At 44.6% G+C, this 21,669-nt stretch overlaps 1 pseudogene; it reads left to right on the top strand.

Moving 5' to 3' along the window:
• The first annotated feature begins 15,445 nt into the window (after nucleotides 1-15,445).
• LOC136124727 (signal recognition particle receptor subunit alpha pseudogene) lies at nucleotides 15,446-17,499 on the top strand (annotated as a pseudogene).
• The last annotated feature ends 4,170 nt before the right edge of the window (nucleotides 17,500-21,669 follow it).

Here is a 21,669-nt window from a genome sequence, read left to right as displayed (position 1 = left end):
TTGGAAGGAAATTCAACTGTGCACTTGGGGGAAAATTCAAGAGGAGGAGACCGTATGGGGCTTACGCAAAAAGCCAAATCCAGCAACAGGGACTATGAGAGGAGAGTAATAGGTCACTGCACTACACAACATCAAGGGCACCGTTCACATCATAATCTACGTGAATGGCACTCCCTGGAATTTTTTGTACTGCAAAACCTATAAGGCCATATCCTAGGTAGTGGTTCTGAATATAACGTATCAGCAAGTACTGGTACTCTTCCTGAAATCTTTTTCAGTCCAGACACTATGGAGGTATGCCCGGGGAGGAAATTGCTATATGCATGTGTTGAAAGAGCTGGATCTCTAAGTATCAGCTTATTTGGGGGTCCTCTTTGCTACAAAACCATTCTAACTGAATTTAGTGTTCTTTTTTAGTGGGATTCTTCTAACTGAGCTGAACACTCAGGAACCAACTACCAAATAAAGTTCTTTGGCTACAAGCAGCAGAAACCAACTCTGGCTAACTTAAGGGGGAACATCAAAGGATTTGTCAAAAGAAAATGTGAAAATTCACAAAATCAAAAGACGGTCTGAACAGTTAAGTATCAAGATAATCGGGAATCCGGGCAGTTCTGGATAGGTAGGTAATAGAAACAATCAGAAAGGCCCTTCAGGATACTGCCCCAGAATGAATCAACTTGAAGAGTTTTTTGTTCTCTTGTCTCCCTCTAAAATATTCTTCCAGAGAAAGCACTTCCAAGTGGCCTAGTCGGGATTAGGCGCCATCCCTGACTAAGGAAGGGCAGAGAACCATGACTGACAGCCCCACCAAGCCAGCATATAGCGGGGGAGGAGGCATTCTCCGAAAGAAGGAGATAGAGGAAAACAACAGATGTCCTCTGCATTCCAACCATGGTTGCCAAGCAACGTCCTCCCACTTTTTTTCATACCATATACAATTTTTAAATGCCTCTGCCTAACATAATGTAATTATCTCACATGCAAACAAAGAATACACTCAACTCCTTCCAAAAGGTGATAACCCATGTCCAGTTACAGCATCCATTTCTCCCCTGGTTCCATCATGATTGCCCTCCATATTTTGCAACTTGTGGACAAAATGACAAATTTAACCATCACAATTCACATCATACATGAGTCTAGGGGAAGGGAAAAGGAAAGAGAAGGATAATTACTTTCTAAATATATCTGACTTTCTGCATATTACTCTATGTCAGCTTGAGAAGGAAAAACCCAGTTTTCCTCCTGTGTTTCTCCTTTACTTTCATACCACTACCACACTCAAAACATTTCTGACACCAGATGTGTGGGGTTTATCCCCACAACAAGCAATTCTCTGTGATGCTAGCTGGACATCCTACAGTCTAACTCAATCCTGACACTATCTACCTGGAGTCAGCTTCAGATTCCATAGGTTAAGGGCTCAGTCCTACAAGACTTCTCCTCCCCCGCATAATTCATCTGCCAATTGCAAGTTCAGGTTGTCACCTGTGCTTCTGGCCAGCTGGCTGTCAGTTGGAGGTTCCCATGACCTCCTCATCGGGTTTGATTAATTTACTAGAGTGGCTCACAGGACTCAGGAAAACTGTTCGCTTACTGTTTACCAGTTTATTATAAAAGGTATGATAAAGGACACAGATGAACATCCAGATAGAAGAGATGCACAGAACAAAGCACCAGGGAAGAGGCACAGAGCTTCCACGCCCCCTTTGGGCATGCCCCTCTCCCTATATCTCCACATGTTCACCAACCTGGAAGCACTCAGAACCTCATACTATTGGGATTTTTATGGAGGCTTCATCACATAGACGTGATCAATTATTGACTCCATTTCAAGCCCCTCTTTCCTCTCTAGAGAGTGGAAGGTAAACTGAAAATACCAAGATTCTAATCACGGCTTGGTCTTTCTGGTGATCAGCCCCCATCCAGGAGCCCACTGAGTCACCTCATTAGAACAAAGGCATTGTTATCACTCAGGAAATTCCAAGGAACTCTTTGTCAGGATCTGGGGTCAAAGACCAAATATTAGAATGAAAGATGTTCCTGGTGCTCTTATTAATTAGGAATTAATTAATTCCTTGAGATTAGGAAATTACAAGGGTTTTAGAGCTCGGTATCAAGAACCAGGGGCAGAGAACAGTATATATATTTTCTGTTATCTCACAAAGTTATATCTAAATAAAAGAGAAAAAATATCCATGGCACAGCAAGGAAGGAAACGTAAGTAGAGGCAGCAGTCCTCACTTAATGGAGCTGATTGTGGTATTTATGACTTCTCTCCTCTCCCACCAATCCAGATTGTCTTGTCATTGGCCAGCACCTTGGTTGGACTAGTGCTTTGCCAGATGGGTTGTGGTAGTCAGCCTTCAAGGTAGCACCCAGTGATTCTCACCCCTGGGGTTCATGTCCTTGTTTAGTCCTTTCCCACATTGAATAGATCCTAGAATATTTTAGATTATTGGGATTGAGCCTTCCCCCAGGGTAGCTACGTCATCTGCTCTCATGCTTACCACTCTGGTTTTCAGCTCTCTCTTTACTTTGGACCCTGGAAATTACTCTTTCTTCTTACCAGTTCAGTTATGCATTTCCTTAAATTTTAGTCAGCATTTCTAAGTGTTTATCATCTGACCATTTTCAGGTTATCTAGTATTCCAGATTGCTGAAGTTGAAAGTTGCCATGTGTTTACATTTCTATCTCCCCAACTAGACTACAAGCTCCACAGAGACAAGGAAGCTGTTTTCTTCATAATTATGTTCGATAACTTTACAATGTGCCTGGTACATAATAGACATTCATTACATGTTTGTTAAATGAGCACATGTAACCCGGGAAGGAATGGATGCCATAACTGGACATGGATTGTCTCCTTTCGGAAGGAGTTGAATGCATTTTTTGTTTGCATGTGAGATTATTAATAATTTATTAATCAATCAATTAATGAGAAGACATATAAAAAACTTTCCCCATTAAAAAAAATTATTTATTTAATTTAGTTTTGGCTGCGTTGGGTCTTCGTTGCTACGCATGGGCTTTCTCTAGTTGCGGCAAGCGGGGGCTAATCTTCGTTGCAGTGTGCAGGCTTCTCATTGCAGTGGCTTCTCTTGTTGAAGAGCACAGGCTCTAGGCAAGCAGGCTTCAGTAGTTGCAGCGCACCGGCTTCAGTAGTTGTGGCGCACAGGCTTAGTTGCTCCGCAGCATGTGGGATCCTCCCAGACCAGGGATCGAACCCATGTCCCCTGCATTGGCAGGTGGATTCTTAACCACTGTGCTACCAGGGAAGTCCCAAGACTTTCCCCATTTAACAAAATTCTCTTTCAGAATTCTCTGTTGTTGATAATTAAACCTTGAGACTTGCCTTTTAGATATTATTGTTTGGCCTGCAAACATGGTGGTCATTTGAGTTTTACTTCTTTTTTTAAAAATTTTATTTCATGAAGTATAGTTGATTTACAGTGTTGTGTTAATTTCTCCTGTAGTTTTACTTCTTCTTATACTTATTATTTTTTTAACCTTGAAAGTCTCCAGAGGATGTGGAATTTGGTTATGTTGACCTAGTTATAACACTGACAGGACATGAACTTCTCTGTGTCAGAGTAAAAGAAACAAAATTTATTCATATAAATATAGTATTTGCATTGGTTTTTTTTTTTTTTTTTTTTTTTTTGGCTGTGTGTGTCTTCGTTTCTGCGCGAGGGCTTTCTCCAGTTGCAGCAAGCGGGGGCCACTCTTCATCACGGTGCATGGACCTCTCACTATCGTAGCCACTCTTGTTGCAGAGCACAGACTCCAGACACGCAGGCTCAGTAGTTGTGGCTCACGGGCCCAGTTGCTCCGTGGCATGTGGGATCTTCCCAGACCAGGGCTCGAACCCGTGTCCCCTGCATTGGCAGGCAGATTCTCAACACTGCGCCACCAAGGAAGCCCCTGCATTGGTTTTTGTAGAGCTTGCTCTTTAATGGATGGATATTTTAGTGAATGACTTGAAATTTTTCATTGTTTAGAATAGCTGTTCCATAGTCTGTGGATCAATTTCATGATCAAAAGAGAATTCTTGATTCTTTTTTTCTACACTTGCCCCCATCTTCCCCTTTTCCGAAATCTTATCTAGTAGTTCAGGCCAAAACCTTAGGAAGCAATTGCGAATCCTCTTTTCCTTCCCATCCTACAGCCCTCACCCCACATCCGATTCATTAGCAATCCTGTTGACTCTCCTTTTTCAAGACTCTAACTTCTTCTCTGAAGTCCCACCTATCAAGTCTAAACCCCCATCATTTCTTGCCTAGACTACTGCAGAGCCCCCAACTCACCTGCCTGCTATCACTCATGTCCCCGCTATCAGTTCTCCACACAACAGCCAGAGAGAACTTTTCAAAATATAAATCAGATCACATCAGATATACAGTCATGGACTAATTTAAAAGACAACTGGAAAACATATCCTCTTGTGTCATCCCTGGCTATGTTGTAGGAAGCCAGGGGCCATCTCAAAAAAATGGTGTGACTTTCCATCCCTAACAAATAAAAAAAAAAAAGAGGGAAGTGATTGCAGAGCTTGGCCTGATCATCTTGGCTGTCCTCTATCCATTGTGCAGCTAGCGCAAACAACCTCTGAGCAATCAGCACGAGAATGCTAAAAAGATAGTCACAATAACCTGATGTTTTCCAGATACAGCCCTGCTGTTCTACTTGCTTCTCTCATTACAAAGCTGACCTTTGATGAGCTAGAGAAAGGCTAGTTCCGATGATGGCCCAGGGTTGCTGCTCTGATGTTACGCCATCACTCGGCAGCAATGAACATGATGGATTTTGATCCTTTTCTATGATGCCTTCCAGAAGGACCAATGGCCAGAAATACAGTGGGCAGAAAAATGTTCTCTGACTCAGGTCAAAATAGATACACATTTAACATAAAATTAGTGAAGCTTAAGATTTAGAACCCCTTCCTAATGTGAGAGCCTTCCAAAATCCTGTACCCAATTTTACGTTCATACATATGTATTCTTTTGCTCCCCGCCATTTGCAACCAAGTTTATGTTCACAAAACCTTATTCCCAGGTTTTGTGACAGCTACCAGGAAAAGGAGATTCAGGTATGATATGAGCTCATATCATATGATGATATGAGCTGGGGGAAAAGAGCAGCAAATACTGTGTCCCTGGGACCTTCTATTTTGCTGACATCCCGAGAGAACTTCTGTCCCAACCATTCCAAGCCACTCAACATCCACACCCTTAACTCAGCAATCACCACTTTTTGTCATTCCCAAGAATCCTGGCAGATTGCCAGCTGTGTGGTTATCCGTGAGACCCCATTGAAAAAAAAAATGATCCTAAATATCTTTATTAGGAATTTCTATGTCAGCTTGACTATCTCTTCTCCACAGAACAGAGAGAGACCAGTTTGTAATAGGTAGTTCCACTTGGCCCTCTCTCTCTACCATCTAAGATACGAATTGTGATGAACTGAAGTCTGGGCAGGATGTATCAATATTTGAACTTCTTGGAACACAGCAGACTCTCTGACTTATTAAACTTAACTAGAAGTAAGATTTTTTCTTTGATCTCTGTCCCCAAGTCATGGACAATCAAAATACTCTGGATTTGCATTGACTTCGATAGCTCCATCTTTAGGCAAAATTGCACAAAGTGACTTAACTTGTGTCAGTCAGCACTTCCCCACTTCCCCTCTCCTTCATCATCTCCAACGCAGGACATTGAAGTCTCACTGAGTTATATTTATACTAATAATTTTTTAATGTTTAAGAACCACCATTTAAAAAAGCACCCAGGGCTTCCCTGGTGGCACAGTGGTTGAGAGTCCGCCTGCCGATGCAGGGGACGCGGGCTCGTGCCCCGGTCCGGGAGGATCCCACATGCCGCGGAGCGGCTGGGCCCGTGAGCCATGGCTGCTGAGGCTGCGCGTCCGGAGCCTGTGCTCCGCAACGGGAGAGGCCACAACAGTGAGAGGCCCGCGTACTGCAAAAAAAAAAAAAGTACCCAGTAAAACTATATAATCCTCAGGGCCCGCAAAACCGATCTTTGTCTTCAGGGAGTGGCAATTTGAAGGCTTCATTATTGAGAGACCTTAATTTCTATTTAAAGATCAAGTTAATAGAAGATCAGTATATTTCTGACTAAGCTAGATATGCAGAATATTTCACATTTCCCAGCAATGTGGAGGTCCAGGTAACAACTCAAGTTTTCAGTCTGGCTTAAAAAAAAAAGAAAAAATCACTCTACTTCAACTTTACCTGATATTCTATGCCTCCTATTTACTAAGCATCACATTACCCAGGAGGTTCACCAGCATTTCATGGTAAATGAAGCTAACATTTTTTCCCCCTTAGGTTCTCACAACTGTATCACATGTATGGTGTTATACGAAGGGTGGATTCCATTAAATATAAGACCCCCCACTTGATGAGTTTAGATATCCATGTTGCAGATTCAGAGTTGGGGAGAGCTGAATTGGTCTGCATAATAGAGGAAGGCAAATTGGAGTACAGAAGGTAATTCTAGAGGGAGGGATATATGGGAAAGGGAGAGTGAGGGGAGCCAGCAAAATTCTGGAAGACTGGAGTACATGGGGTTAAATGTCAGTGAGAAACCCATAGAATGGCAGGATAACTGAAAAGAATTTTAAGACTGGGGGACTCCCCAGGCTTCCCTGGTGGCGCAGTTAAGAATCCGCCTGCCAATGCAGGGGACACGGGTTCAAGCCCTGGTCTGGGAAGATCCCACATGCCGCAGAGCAACTAAGCCCATGAGCCACAACGATTGAGCCTGTGCTCTAGAGCCTGCGAGCCACAACTACTGAGCCCGCATGCCACAACTACTGAAGCCACGCACCTATAGCCCCTACTCCACAACGAGAAGCCACCACAATGGGAAGCCAGCACACCACAACAAAGAGTAGGCCCCGATCACCACAACTAGAGAAAGCCCGTGTGCGTCAACAAAGACCCAACACAGCCAAAAATAAATAAATAAATAAAAAAGATCGGGGGACTTCCGTTGTGGCCCAGTGGCTAAGACTCTGAGCTCCCAATTCAGGGGGCCCAGGTTTGATCCCTGGTCAGGGAACTAGATCCCGCGTGCCACAACTAAGACCCGGCACAGCCAAATAAATAAATATTTAAGATTGGAGCTTTCCCTTCTTCAATGTAAATACTTCCCTGCCTGCCTCTAATCTTATACCTACTACTCAAATTAATGTTTAGTATGAGTAGTTTTTGTAAAACTTGGAGAAAGAAGTGAGGTAATACATGCAGAAGGGATCAGAAATCCAGTGGGATAACCTGAGAATGTAATCCCTAGGGATTCACAGGATTCTTAGGAAGGCTGTGGATTTCCTTCACAGGGTTTGGGATTGGAGGCTAGAGGCAATTGCTGGTTTGTTTGTTTTGTTTTTTACTTTTATTTTTTTATTTTTATTTTTTTTGCGGTACGCGGGCCTCTCACTGTTGTGGCCTCTCCCGTTGCGGAGCACAGGCTCTGGACGCACAGGCTCAGCGGCCATGGCTCACAGGCCCAGCCGCTCCACGGCATGTGGGATCTTCCCAGACCGGGGCACGAACCCGCGTCCCCTGCATCGGCAGGCGGACTCTCAACCACTGCGCCACCAGGGAAGCCCTGTTTTTTACTTTTTAAAAATGTTTATTTATTTATTTGTTTGTTTATTTTTGTAGAGGCAATTTTACGTAATCTCAGAGGGTAGGGAGCTGGGCTGCATGCTTGGCCTCTCCTTTTCTCATCCCACCAGGTGTGTCTTGAGATGAGGGGAGAGCTCTGGGCATCACCCTTGTTCGGGCTCGTCTGTCCTCTCAGCTGACCTTCCTTGCAGCTCACTAGTCTACATTGAGGAGTGGCACTCAGGGTTGCTGAGTGTAGCCTTGGAGACCATGAACGCGTGTAAGGTGTGTAGCTCACACTCCACTCACCGAACCCTGCACCCTGGCACAGAGCTGCATCCACTCAGAGAGGGGGCGCCCTTTACTAATTTCCTCTAAGGGGCTCTTTTAGATTAGATTAGAGGTGGCCTGCTGCCACTGACTGGGTCAGAACAGGAAGGGGAAACCTACCCCTCCCATACTTGTCCTAGTGGCCTACCTTCCCTTAGAGGTTTATACAATTCTCTGCTCTTGGGTTTCACTAATTGTCCCTGACTTAGCTACCTCACCTCCTCTACCCCCGCAATTTGCAAGGCCACCTCTCTCACAATGGGTAGGACTTCTATCTGCAATGCAGAACAGTTTTATTTTCCTTCTTTGATCCTTGGCCTCCCAAACTGTGTTCACTCAGGCCACTGGGAATAGTGAGCAAGGCTATTGAAGAGCCAGGTACTTCTTAATGGCTTTTCCTTTTTCTACAAAGACACAAAGGCCCTGCCAAAGCTTTGAAACTAAACCCTTAGACTCCTCCCATCTGTGCCTGTGTGTGTTACATCAAAAGGAGCCTAGTAAAAGGGAGAAAGAAGGGGACAAAGAGGGTGGTTTTCTTTTTCTAGTTATAACTGTTTGCATTTTCTGATTTTTCTGAAATGAGTACACAGAGGCTCAGGGAGCTTATATAACTTGCCTGAGGTCACATAGTCAGTAAGCGGTGACCTGGATGTCGATCCCATCCCAGGACTTCAGGTTGCATGGAAGGCTCTTTCCACTATAACTGAGCTGTCCCTGGAAGATTGAGGCTGGCTGCCAGGCTTGGAGAAGGAAGAGATTTTTCCGTAAGGACAGAGACATATTACTGTCCTTGAGCTGGTGAAAAAGGACCTAAATATCTCTATAGTCCAGCAAGTGAACGTACCACCTCCAAGTGATTGGAGAGCAGTCATTTCCAGATTCTAGCTGGGCTAATAGGGTCTCTCTCTCTCTCTCTCTCTCTCTCTCTCTCTCTCTCTCTTTCTCTCTCTCTCTCTCTCAGGGAAATCCATAATTAGAATCAGGAGTGTCCAACTCAATCAGCGGAGGTCACTTGAACAGAGAAATACGCTTCAGAGCTATGGGTTGGTCGTCTTCTACCTGCCAGTGGAACAAAACACTGAGCAAAGAAAGTTATACAGAGTCACACGAGAGGAAGACACAGGACAATTCCTAATATCTTTAGTTCCTGGATCCAGTGAATTCCTACTTTGTTTGGGAGGCCAAAGAACTTGGGACAAAGGCCAGTACATCCCAAACTAGTCATTTCCAAACTGTAAATCGATTGCCATTTATCACACATTTTCATGAAACAAGAGGCCAAATAGCTTAATGGCTCAAAGCCCCAACAAGGACACAGACTTCCTGGGTAAGTTTCTTAGTATCTGTTTCCCCAAATGTAAGATATAAATAGTACCTTTCTCATATGAGTTTTATGATGATTCAATGAGTGGCTATATGAAAAGTCTTCAGAATAATGACTGGAACATAGAAAGTACTGTGTAAATGTTAGCTATGACTCAAATTTGTTTTCTTCTTCTTTCTCCCATTTTATAAATGGGGAAAGTAAGACCCCAAAAGTCAAGGGTTTTGTCCAAGGCCATGTAGTAATCCCATAGTTAGGCTAGGCCTAGAACTAAAGTCTTCCAATCCTATGTGCAATGTTTAATTCATCACCCTAAATGTCCTGCAACCAACCACCAGTGCAGAGTTTCCCTGGGAAAAATGTTAGAACCCAAGCCTTGAGGGTATTATGAAAGCTGATGAGAAACAGCTCTCTTCCTCTGCTCCCAGTTGGAGAACTAGGCTACTGCAACTTGGCCTGCCCAGCTGGGCCTCCATGCCTGTATAATCGAGGGAGAAGAAGAGGGCTTGGTAATGATAATACATGATTTTGAGAAGTATCTTGCAAAGAATCCTGCAGCCAAAAATATGTCTGCTAATGTTTAGGCAATCAGGAAGTGCAGAAATCATAAGGAACCAACACCAATGGTCTCAGTTACCAGAGACACAAAGTGGGTGATTCACAGGAGGATACCTGAAGCTACACTCCAAACCTCCACCTGCCGCCTGCAGAAGCCCTAGCCTGGTCACCACTGACAGAGTAATAATGGTCTCTCCTTTCCTCTGCTTTGAAAATCTCACACGTGCACCTCTCATTTGCAGGACACAACCCAGAACTGTGCTGTCGAGGGAATCTGGGAAACATAGTCTTGAGGCTTCCAGCCTCCAAAATATAGGGGAAGTGAGGATGAATCTTAGAAGGAAGTGAGAATGGTGCTGAGATGCCAACAATCTGATATGGTCTACTCCTTTACCTAGTCAGTGAAATTCATATACATTCTTCTGTCCATATTTAACTTTCAAAGAACAGTAATGTTTTCCTTAATACAATGCAACTATCCCTCATATGAATAGGGATGTTGTTATAGGCTGAATTGTGTTTCTCCAAAATTCATATGTTGAAGCTCAATCCCCAGTACCGCAGAATGGACTACTTTGAAAGAGGTGTTTAAGTTAAAAGAGACTGTTCGGATGGGCCCTAATCCAATCTGACTGGCCTCCTTACAGGAAGAAGGAATTTGGAGACACAGAGATACCAGAGGTTCCCATTTCACTTAGAACTTTGCATGGTTTTGAGTAGAGGTGGGAGCTGATCTAACTCACATTTTTTAAGTGATCTCACTGGCTGCCATGTTGCAGATAGAAAGTAGAGGCCAGGGTGGAAACAGGGAGACCCTTTTGGAGGCTGTTGTAACAGTTTTGGGAGATGACAATGGCTTGGACCAAAGTGGTGGTGGGGATGGTAAAATTGATCAGATTGGAATGTATTTCGGAGGTGGACCCAACTGAATTGATGATGGATCCCATGTGGAGCATGAGAAAAAGAGAGGTGTTGGGAATGATTCTAATATTTTTGGCCTGAACAACTAGAAGAATTAAATTGTTACTTACTAAACTAAAATAAATCTTGGGACTTCTCTGGTGGCGTAGTGGTTAAGAATCCGCCTGCCAATGCAGGGGACATAGGTTCAAGCCCTGGTCTGGGAAGATCCCACATGCCTCGGAGCAACTAAGCCCATGCGCCACAACTGCTGAGCCTGCGCTCTAGAGCCCACGAGCCGTAACTATTGAGCCCGTGTGCCACAACTATTAAAGCCCGCACGCCTAGAGCCCGTGCTCCGCAGCAAGAGAAGCCACTGCAATGAGAAGCCCGCGCACCGCAATGAAGAGAAAGCCCATGCGCAGCAACGAAGACACAACGCAGCAAAAAAAAAAAAATCTGGGGGAGGAGAAGGTTGGAGGTGCCTGCGTTCAGGAGTAGGTTCAAGGTTTTGGTTGTAACATGTAAACTCTGAGGTGCCAGTTAGTGATGTAAACAGAGACATGAAGTAGAAATTTAATCTACAAGTGTACACTCAGGAGAGAGGATGAGACAATGAATAATTTGGAAGCCGTCAGTGTACTTAAATCCATGAGACCAGAGGAGATCACTTAAGCCAATGATTCTCCAACAGGATGATCCACCCACTAGAAAAAATTTTGGAAAATTGCCAGGACGTTTTTGCTGGGGGAGGTTATGTATTCATGATTAGGGTGGGGCACACTATGAGGCTTTAGTGGGTGGGGCCGGGGCTCCTCGGCATCCTGCAATGCACGGGACAGTCCTGCATAACAGAAATTGTCCCGCATTCCATATGATCTTCAAATGTTCTATCAGGGGCTCCCCTGGTGGCGCAGTGGTTGAGAGTCCGCCTGCCGATACAGGGGACACGGGTTCGTGCCCCGGTCCGGGAACATCCCACATGCTGCGGAGCAGCTGGACCCGTGAGCCATGGCTGCTGGGCCTTCGCGCCTGGAGCCTGTGCTCCACAACGGGAGAGGCCACAACAGTGAGAGGCTCGCGTACCACAAATAAATTAATTAATTAACTTAAAATGTTCTATCAGACATTCATTTGGTAAAAAATATGTTTATTATTTATCTCAGCATAGAGCCTAAATCTATTCTCCACATAAACACCGAGTATTCGGGGTATTGTTTTTTTTTTTTTTTTTTTTTTTTTTTGTTTGCGGTACGCGGGCCTCTCACTGTTGTGGCCTCTCCCGTTGCGGAGCACAGGCTCCGGACGCGCAGGCTCAGCGGCCATGGCTCACGGGCCCAGCCGCTCTGCGGCATGTAGGGATCTTCCCGGACCGGGGCACGAACCTGTGTCCCCTGCTTCGGCAGGCGGACTCTCAACCACTGCGCCACCAGGGAAGCCCCCGGGGTATTGTTTTAATATACACCAAGTTTCCCAGGAACGCCATTTCCCTGTAATTGATGCAAGAGGGTGCTTGGTCTTGATTCGAAAATCAACAACATGGCTTCTCTCTGTATTTGAGATGCCACTCCAGTTCTCCTGGATCAGTCTGCATGTGTAGCTTTGGCAGACACAGTGATTCTAGGAACGGCTGCAAGCATCTGAGGATTCCATTAGGGCTTCTGGTGAAGTTGTGCAAAATTTTTGCATATTCAAATATATAATACTTTATACATTAGTTTCCTCTTCTTTTTCCTTGTAATACAGGAAATTCAATTCATTATTTTGAAATTATGTGTGTAGACTGCTTTGAGGGATATGCTTCATTTGTCCCTCTCGACCCAATCTACTCTCTGCTCTACTGCACCCTGCTACCTGCCCCAGGAGGCCAACTTTCATAAATGACATCAACCAGCTCCCTCGCCCAGTGGCTTCCTGTGGGGTTCAGCCAAAGGGAGATACCACTCCCTCCTCTTGGTCCTTCAGGCCCAGGGATGGCAGACACATCCTCTAGTGCTTCCTCATTTCTTGTTGGTTCCCTTAACTTTGCCCAATCTTTGTCAATAATCCCTTCATAAAACTGGCCTTGATTGGACTCGGCTTGAGTGTGCCATCTGTTTCCTGCCAGACCCTAACTAATACAGTAGCTACATTATTTCTCAATTTCATTTCAGGACAGTAAAGGGCAAATTACAAAAGATTTGTTATAAAAAAGGAATAAATCCAGAATGTGGAACATTCTACAGGACAATTGAGCTGGTTTCTGCAATAAGTCAATGATATGAAAAATAAAGGGAAGAGGAGGACTGCTGGCAATGAATAAAGTTGAAAGGATAGGGAGCAAAATATAATGAGACATGTTTGGATCCAAGTTTGAACAAATCCACTGTAATAACACGTATCTGAGACATTAAGGAAAGTGTAATTATGGACTGGATATTAAATGATACCAAAGAACTATTTTAAATGCTGTTAGGTATGGTCATGGCATTGTGGTTTTGCAAGACAATGGCCCATGTCTTTAAGAAATGCATACCAGGGGCTTCCCTGGTGGCGCAGTGGTTGGGGGTCCGCCTGCCGATGCGGGGGACACGAGTTCGTGCCCTGGTCCAGGAGGATCCCGCGTGCCGCAGAGTGGCTGGGCCCATGAGCCATGGCTGCTGAGCCTGCGCGTCTGGAGCCTGTGCTCCACAGCGGGAGAGGCTGCAGCGGTGAGAGGCCCACGTACAGCAAAAAAAAAAAAAAAGAAAAAAAAGAAATGCATACCGATCTTGCTTGAATTACAAAAGAAAGAGAGAAAAAGAAAAAAAGAAATGCATACTGAAGTAGGTAGGAGTGAAATGACTGGTGTCTGGGGATTTGTTTTCAAATCCCAGACTTCTGCAAAGAAAAATAGAAAAAGGGATAGATAAAGCAAATGGGGAGAAGTATTGTTAAATACTGAACCCAGGTAATAGATATATGGGAATACATTGTACTATTCTCTCCACTTTTGTTTGTATGTTTGACATTATTTATGATAAAACATTTAAAAAATAAATTAAATTAAATTAAAAGGGAGTATTGGATCTGATAGGGTTGAGAGCCATCAACCAAGTGTAGACAAGAGAAGAGGTCTGAGACTGGGTCCTGGGCACTTCAGGTAGAGGTTGGGAAGATGGGAGGAAAGCCCCAGAGGGGAAAAGAGAACAAAGAGAGAAGAGTGTCCCTGTGAGGTCAAATGAGTTTCAAGGAGGAAATGATCATCTGGGCTGTAGATAAGCAAGTAAGAGGGCAACTGACCACTGGACTTAGCAACATGGAGGTCATTTGTGACCTTGACAAGAGCAGTTTTGGTGTAACAGTTGGGGCAAAGGCTGACCGGATTAGAGTCCAATCATCCCTCTCTCCAGATACTGCTCTTTTCTCTGCTCCCTGTTACAGCACTCCCTGCGGCTAGGGTAAGTGGACTGGAGTGGCTTCAAGAGAGAATGGGAGTAGACAAAGTAGAGAGAGAGAATAAAGGCAATCTTTTGAGATGTGTTGCTATAAAGTAGATTAGAAAAATGAGACGGTACCTAGAAAAAAGCGTGCTGTCAGAGGAGGGATTTGGTTTGATTTTATTTTCTTTATTTTCTTTTTTTGGCTGTGTTGGGTGTTCATTGCTGTGCGTGGGCTTTCTCCAGTTGTGGCGAGCGGGGGCTTCTCATTGCGGTGGCTTCTCTTGTTGCGGATCATGGTTTCTAGGCACGCGGGTTTCAGTAGTTGTGGATCACAGGCTCCTGAGCACAGGCTCTGTAGTTGTGGCGCATGGGCTTAGTCGCTCCGCCGCATGTGAGATCTTCCCAGATCAGGGATCGAACCCATATCCTCTGCATTGGCAGGCAGATTCTTATCCACTGCGCCACCAGGGAAGCCCTGATTTGGTTTTTAAGACAAGAGATAACATGGCCTGTTTGTAAGCTGCTGAGAATGAATCATTAGAGAGGGAGTAATGGAAGATGTGAGAGAGAGAGAGATAAAACTATTGTATGACGAATGCGCTGGAATAAAGGAGTGCACATACTGGTGGGTAGGTTGATGTGTTGGTCGTAGAATGTAGAAGTTCTCTTTTGATTGCTTTTCTAATGAAATAAGAAGCAAGATCACCATTTGAGAGTGAGGGTGGAGAGGAGGCTTTGGAGGTTTGAGAAGACAGAGGGTGTGAGATAGTCAGTTAAGAGTGGAAGAACAAATGGACTTGGGAAATGAGTAGCATCACAGGCCCATTTATAGTGAAACTAGCCAATATCGTTGTGTCTTTTTCTCAACAATGTTGAGCCTGGGATTTGGATTTAAACAGGAATGTATCCAAGCAAGATCTATATAGAGGAAAGAGAGCAAGAAAGTAATGATAATGATGAGACCATGGACCCCGAGAGGTAAGTAGGCAAGGTGAAGGGCAATAAAAAGGTGGTAGGGTCAATGGGCTGGAGGTCCTGAAGAGGTTAGAAAGTTAATGGATTCACGATATTTAAGAGAGTGAGCCAGAAAGATAAGCGGTGATGGTCAATAAATGGGATGCTTTAAAATAATGAAAATACCAGCTGGAACTTTAAGATCGATGAAGATGTTTTTTAAATTAAATATATGGAAGTTTCATAGAATTAATAAGTGAATTTAAAAAGGCTACTGGATACAAGATCAATATACAAAACAAATGTATTTCTGTCGATACACACTAGCAAGAAACAATTGGAAAATGAAACTTAACAAAACAATACCATTGGAGCCGGTGTCCGGGGCCACTGGTGGGACGTGTCCAGCGCTTGGCGCAGCAGGAAGCAGCGACGATCTCGGCCTGAGTTCCCGGCGCCAGCCCGGTTCCTTTCCCGCTGCCGCCACGCTCGACTTCTTCACCATTTTCTCCAAAGGCGGCTCGTGCTCTGGTGATTCCAGGGCGTGAGCGACTCATGCACCCGGCTCATTAACGCGTTGATTCGTTCGGTACCGTGTTAGGAAAGGGGAGGTAACAACTCCTTCATCCATGAGGCACTCGCGCCCAGGTATAAACTGGACAACCAGTTTGAGCTGGTGTTTGTGGTAGGTTTTCAGAAGATCCTAACACTGACATACGCAGGCAAGTTGATAGACGCTGTGCACCGGCTGTTTTGTGACAAGTACCGCACTGAGATCCAACAGCAACGTGCCTTAAGTCTATTGAATGGCACTTTCAATTGCCAGAATGACTTTCTGCGGCTCCTTCGTGAATCAGAGGAGAGCGGTAAGGTCCGTGCTCCCACAACCATGAAGAAATTGGAAGATTCTGAAAAGGCCAAGAAACCTGTGAGGTCCATGATTGAGACACGGGGTGAAAAGCCTAAGGAAAAAGCCAAGAACAGCAAAAAAAAAAAAAAAAACAAGGGGACCAAGAAGGAAGGTTCTGATGGCCCTTTGGCTACCAGCAAAAAAGTCCCTGCAGAAAAGTCAGGTCTCCCAGTGGGGCCTGAGAACGGGATAGAACTTTCCAAACAGGAATTGATCCGCAGGAAGTGAAAAGAGTTCATTCAGAAGCATGAGAGGGGTATGGAGAAGTCCGGCAAGTCCAGTAAGTCAAATGCTCCCAAGGAGAAGGGCAAAAAAGTGCCCGGGGTGTGGGCACTGGGTGGCTCTGCTAACAGAGAAGTCTTGGACTATTGCACTCCCACCACCAATGGAGCCCCTGAGGTGGCCCCAGCCGAGGGCATCAACTTGATTCGAGGGACTGGGTCTGGGAGGCAGCTTTAGGATCTGGACTGCAGCAGCTCAGATGACTAAGGGACTGCTCAAAACTCCATCAAACCTAGTGCTACCAAGGGGAACGTGGGTGGCATGTTTGGGATGCTGAGGGGCCTTGAGGGTTCCAAGACCTTGAGTCGTGAAGACGTGGAATCTGTGCTGGACAAGACGCGTGACCATCTCATCGCTAAGAACGTGGCAGCAGACATTGCAGTGCAACTCTGTGAATCTGTGGCCAACAAGCTGGAAGGGAAGGTGATGGGGACGTTCAGCACGGTGACTTCCAAAGCAAGCTCTCCAAGAGTCCCTGGTGCAGATTCCACAGCCACAGCACTGTGTGGACGTGCTCCAGGATATCACGGATGCCCAGCACCATCAGCGCCCTTACGTGGTCACTTTCTGTGGTGTGAATGACATGGGGAAGTCTATTAATCTTGCCAAGATTTCCTTCTGGCTGTTAGAGAATGGCTTCAGTGTCCTCATTCCTGCCTGCAATACGTTTCGTGCCGGGGCTGTGGAGCAGCTGTGGACACACACCCGGCATTTGAGTGCCCTACACCCCCCCACCCCGAGAATCACGGCAGCCACACCATGGTGCAGTTGTTTGAGAAGGGCTATGGCAAGGATGCTGCTGGCATTACCATGGAAGCCGTTGCCTTTGCACATAACCAAGGTTTTGATGTGGTGCTGGTGGACACAGCTGGCCGCATGCAAGACAATGCCCCTCTGATGACTGCCCTGGCTAAGCTCATTACTGTCAATGCACCGACTTGGTGCTGTTTGTGGGGGAGGACTTAGTAGGCAATGAGGCCGTGGACCAGCTGGTCAAGTTCAACAGAGCCTTGGCTGACCATTCTATGGCCCAGACACCTCGGTGCCCTTACCAAATTTGATACCATTGATGACAAGGTGGGAGATGCTATTTCTATGACCTACATCACAAGCAAACCCATCGTCTTTGTGAGCACTGGCCAGATCTACTGTGACCTATGCAGTCTCAAGGCCAAGGCTGTGGTCGTTGCCCTCATACAGGCTTAATGTGGCTCTTGGCCAATACCAAATCACCACTTCCCCGCAAAGCCCCCATCCCTGTATCAAGAATGTGCTCTAGAGCATGTGAGCAAATTGTCTTCAGCGTTGTTCAAAGGCAGAGTGACAGGAGCTCCGGGCGGGGGCTTGCAGCCCCTCCTAACCCCACTCCCAGTTCAGCCCAGCCTCCATCTGCAAGGAGGACCTAATCATGTTATAATCACTGCCCATTACCCGCCCCCATCCCCACGCTCCTCCCCCTTCCTACTCAGGCATCCCTTCACTCTGCCTACAGACTCGGTCTCATTACAGCTTTGACCAATGATTAGAAGATCCAACACCAGAGCTTTGCTAGCTAAGTGTGGTCATGGGGACGTCCAAGCATCATCCCCAGCTCCATTAGATAAAGGGACTTCCACAGCCATCTCTGGGTCTTGAGTGGCACCTCTCCCTAGGATACACAGCTTTCAGGTCCCTGGGGCCAGGGACCCCCAGGGACTGTGGCACACTGTGGCAGTGTATGGCCTGTTCTTAAGTGCTGCTAATTTGAGGATGACCCCTGTCTCTGTTTACCCAAAGCATCAGCTAGGCCAGAGTGATGTGTTACAGATGAGTGAAAGAGGAGTCCCTGCTTCCCCCAGAGATAAAGGGAGCCGAGCTGCAGTGTTGCATTGGGCTTCTCAGCCTCCAAGATCTCCTCCCCCTTCCAGATTCCAGACATAACTTTGCATGTTCCCCTTCCCGGGAGAAAACCATCTGTCAGAGGCGAGACACATTGCCCCCTCCCCTTCTTCACCTGAGCTGGATCCTGGCTTTTCCTCATCCTCTTCTACAGTGCCTGGTAGACACGTGCTACGTTGAATACAGATCTTGTTAAGACTTGTCCTGTAGCTTGGTATTACAGATGTGCTATTAGTGCAATAAGGTGAAGGTTGTCTGCCCAGAGACATACATAATTTATATAAGAAAATAAATTTCATAAATAAAAAAATCAATACTATTTGTAACTGCATGAAAAATATTAAATACCTAGGAATAAATCTATTGAAAAGTGTGCAAGACCTTGACACTGAAAACTATAAAATACATCTGGAGAAAAATTAAAGATTACCTCAGTAAATGGACAGATATTCCATGTTCATAAATTGGAAGACTCAATATTGTTATTGATTTTTTCTAAATTTGTCTGTAGGTTCAATGCAATCCAATTAAAATTCCCACAGGCCATGTGTGTAGTACGTGTGTGATTGTGTGTAAATTGACAAGGTGATAGCAAAATTTACGTGATAATTAAAGGACCTAGAATATCCAAGAACTCTTTTTTTTTGGCTGCATTGGGTCTTCGTTACTGTGCCCAGGTTTTCCGTAGTTGTATCTAGTTGTGGAGAGCCAGGGCTGCTCTTTGTTGCGACACGCGGGCTCCTCATTGCGGTGGCTTTTCTCGTTGTGGAGCACAGGCTCTAGGCGTGCAGTCTTCAGTAGTTGCAGCACGAAGCCTCCGTAGTTGTGGCTCGCGGGCTCTAGAGCGCAGGCTCAGTAGTTGTGGCACACGGGCTTAGTTGCTCCGTGGCATGTGGGATCTTCCCGGACAAGGGCTCAAACCCGTGTCTCCTGCATTGACAGGCGGATTCTTAACCACTGCACCACAAGGGAAGCCCAGAATATACAAGAACTCTTGAAAAAAAGTTGGAAGACTTACGTCACCAGATTTCAAGATTTACTATAAAGCTATAGTAATTAATAGCAGGGACCTTTTGGAGCAAAAATAGACAAATACAATCACTGGAACAGAATAAAGAGTCTAGAATGGACCCACACGTGTATGCTCTCTTGATTTTCATCAAAGGTGTCATTGTAATTAAGTAGAGGAAGGATGGCGTTTTAATAAATGATATTGGAACAATTAGATGTATGTGGAGAAAAAAGAACCCTGACCCTTAAACTATACACAGAAAATAATTCTAAGGTGGATCATAGACCTAAATGTAAAAACTTCACCACTCAAACTTCTAAATAAATACATAGAGTTTTTTTGATATTGGGGTAGGTAAAGATTTCTTAGTCAGATCACAAAATGCACTTAGCTATTAAAAAATGGATAAATTGGACTTCAAAACATCTAATCATCAACAGATACCATTAAGAAAACAAATCAGCAAGGTAGAGACTGATAAATCATAACCAGAATATAGAAAGAACCCTTACAAATCGTTAAGAAAAATACAAGCATTCAATTCAAAATGAGTAAAAGACTTGGAACAAGCATTTCACAAAGGACAAATGGCCAGTAATGTATGAAACTGCTTAAAATAATATCTCATCAAAGAATGCAAGTCAAAGCAACAATGAGATACTTGATACATTCAGAAGAAAGGCTTTTAAAAAAAACCCGTCATCTAGGGTTGCTGAGGATGTGGACTAACTTGAATTTGCATATGTTATTATTTGGCAGATCCTTAAAAAGCCAGACATACATCTACACTATGACGCAACAATTCCACATGCAGACATACACCTGAGAAAGATTAGTTCATATGTCTGTCAGAAGTCTGGTACAAGAATGTTCACAGCAACTTTAGTCAACAGCCAAAATTGGACAAAACCCAAATATCCATCAACAGGAGAATAAAGCACTTGGTGATGTATTCACAAACTGAAATATTACCAGCAATAATCAAAATGAAAAAAAAATACTAGTACACAGAACAACACAGATAAATCTCAAAAACACTGTGCTAAGGCAAAGAAACCAGACACAGAAGAATACATACTATATGGTCCCATTCATAAGAAGTTCAAGAATAAGCAAAACTAACCTATGGTGACAGAAATCAGAATAGTCATTACCTCTGGTGGATTGGGTATTGATTGAAAAAGGCACAAGGGAACTTCCAGGGAGATAGAAATGTTCTATATCTTGAACTGGGTGGAGGTTATGTGAGTGTATACATAGGGAAAAGTTGAGCTGTACAGTTAAGATTTGTGCATTTTCCTATATGAAATTTACCGTAATAAAAAATTTTTTTAATAAGGAGCTTCCTTTATAATTACAAAAGCAAATAAACGCATGCTCTTTACAGGAAATTAAAACAACTAAAGGAGTGAAACCAAGCCTTGAACCCATTTCTGGGGACATGGGTCTATCTTCAACTCTCTGCAGGTTTGAGATGAGATTGAAGGAGGTTGTGTTTTGTGCAGACTCCAAAGACAGATCCAGGGTATGTGGGGGGCAAACCACAAGCACCCAGTTTCCATTTAGGATGAGGAATATCTTTTTTACACCTTTCTTTAGAAATAAAAAGACTGACTTGAACCATAATGAACCGTCTGCCAACGGCGTGTGTGAGCAAAATGCAGCCAGCCAGCCACAGGCGGAAATGTCGTTGCGGCATCCAAGCATCAGGTGGCAGTTGGGTTAGACAACCTAGTCTCTTCTCTTGTGGGCTGTGTGCATGGGTCCCTTTAAGAAATAGCAGGGAGTGGATCTGCATCTCGCCTGGGTGTTAACAGAAAAGACCAAACCCATCTGCTAGGAAACTAGCTCTGGAGTCTAGGCCCTGGTGGAAGTAAAGGGGAAGGGACTGACACAGGACAAGAGTCTTGGTCCTTCAGAAACTGACAATTCCGCTCAGAACTATAAACAATAAATTCTGGGGAACAAGACTTTAACAAGGAAAAACAAACAGGAAGCTATTGAAAAGATGAAAACCTGAACCAAGAAAACTGCAGTGGGGATGAAGGGGATGGAGATCAGTTCCTCAGCCCTGAGACACGACTGTTACTTCTTCATCCCTATGCCCATCCATGCCCCTCCGTCAGCAAGCTCTCCTCTAAACTGTTCTTGTATTCTACAAATTTACCATTTACCCCCTTTAAAAATTATGATGTATTTCAGACATACAGAGGCTATAAGGACTAATGTAATAAACACCTGTGAAACCACTACCCTGTTTAGGAAATAAAGCATTAATACTGAAAAAAAGAAAGAAAGAAAGAAAGAAACTGATAATTTGGAGGGAAAACAAAATTAACTCTAAGTGTGGGAGTGAGAACTAGATTCCATTCTGCTTCTGTCTCTGGTTGGCTGTGTGACCTTGTGTGACTCCATTGCCCTCTCTGAACCTGCGGGCTGCCCTGGGTGGTTCCCCTACCTTCCCCATTACAGATGTCCTTTGAGGC

The sequence above is a fragment of the Phocoena phocoena genome, chromosome 1 (assembly GCF_963924675.1).
Source record: "Phocoena phocoena chromosome 1, mPhoPho1.1, whole genome shotgun sequence".
NCBI lineage: Eukaryota > Metazoa > Chordata > Mammalia > Artiodactyla > Phocoenidae > Phocoena > Phocoena phocoena.
The sequence above is the reverse complement of the archived record's forward strand: the minus strand, read 5'-3'. Positions and strand labels throughout refer to the sequence as shown.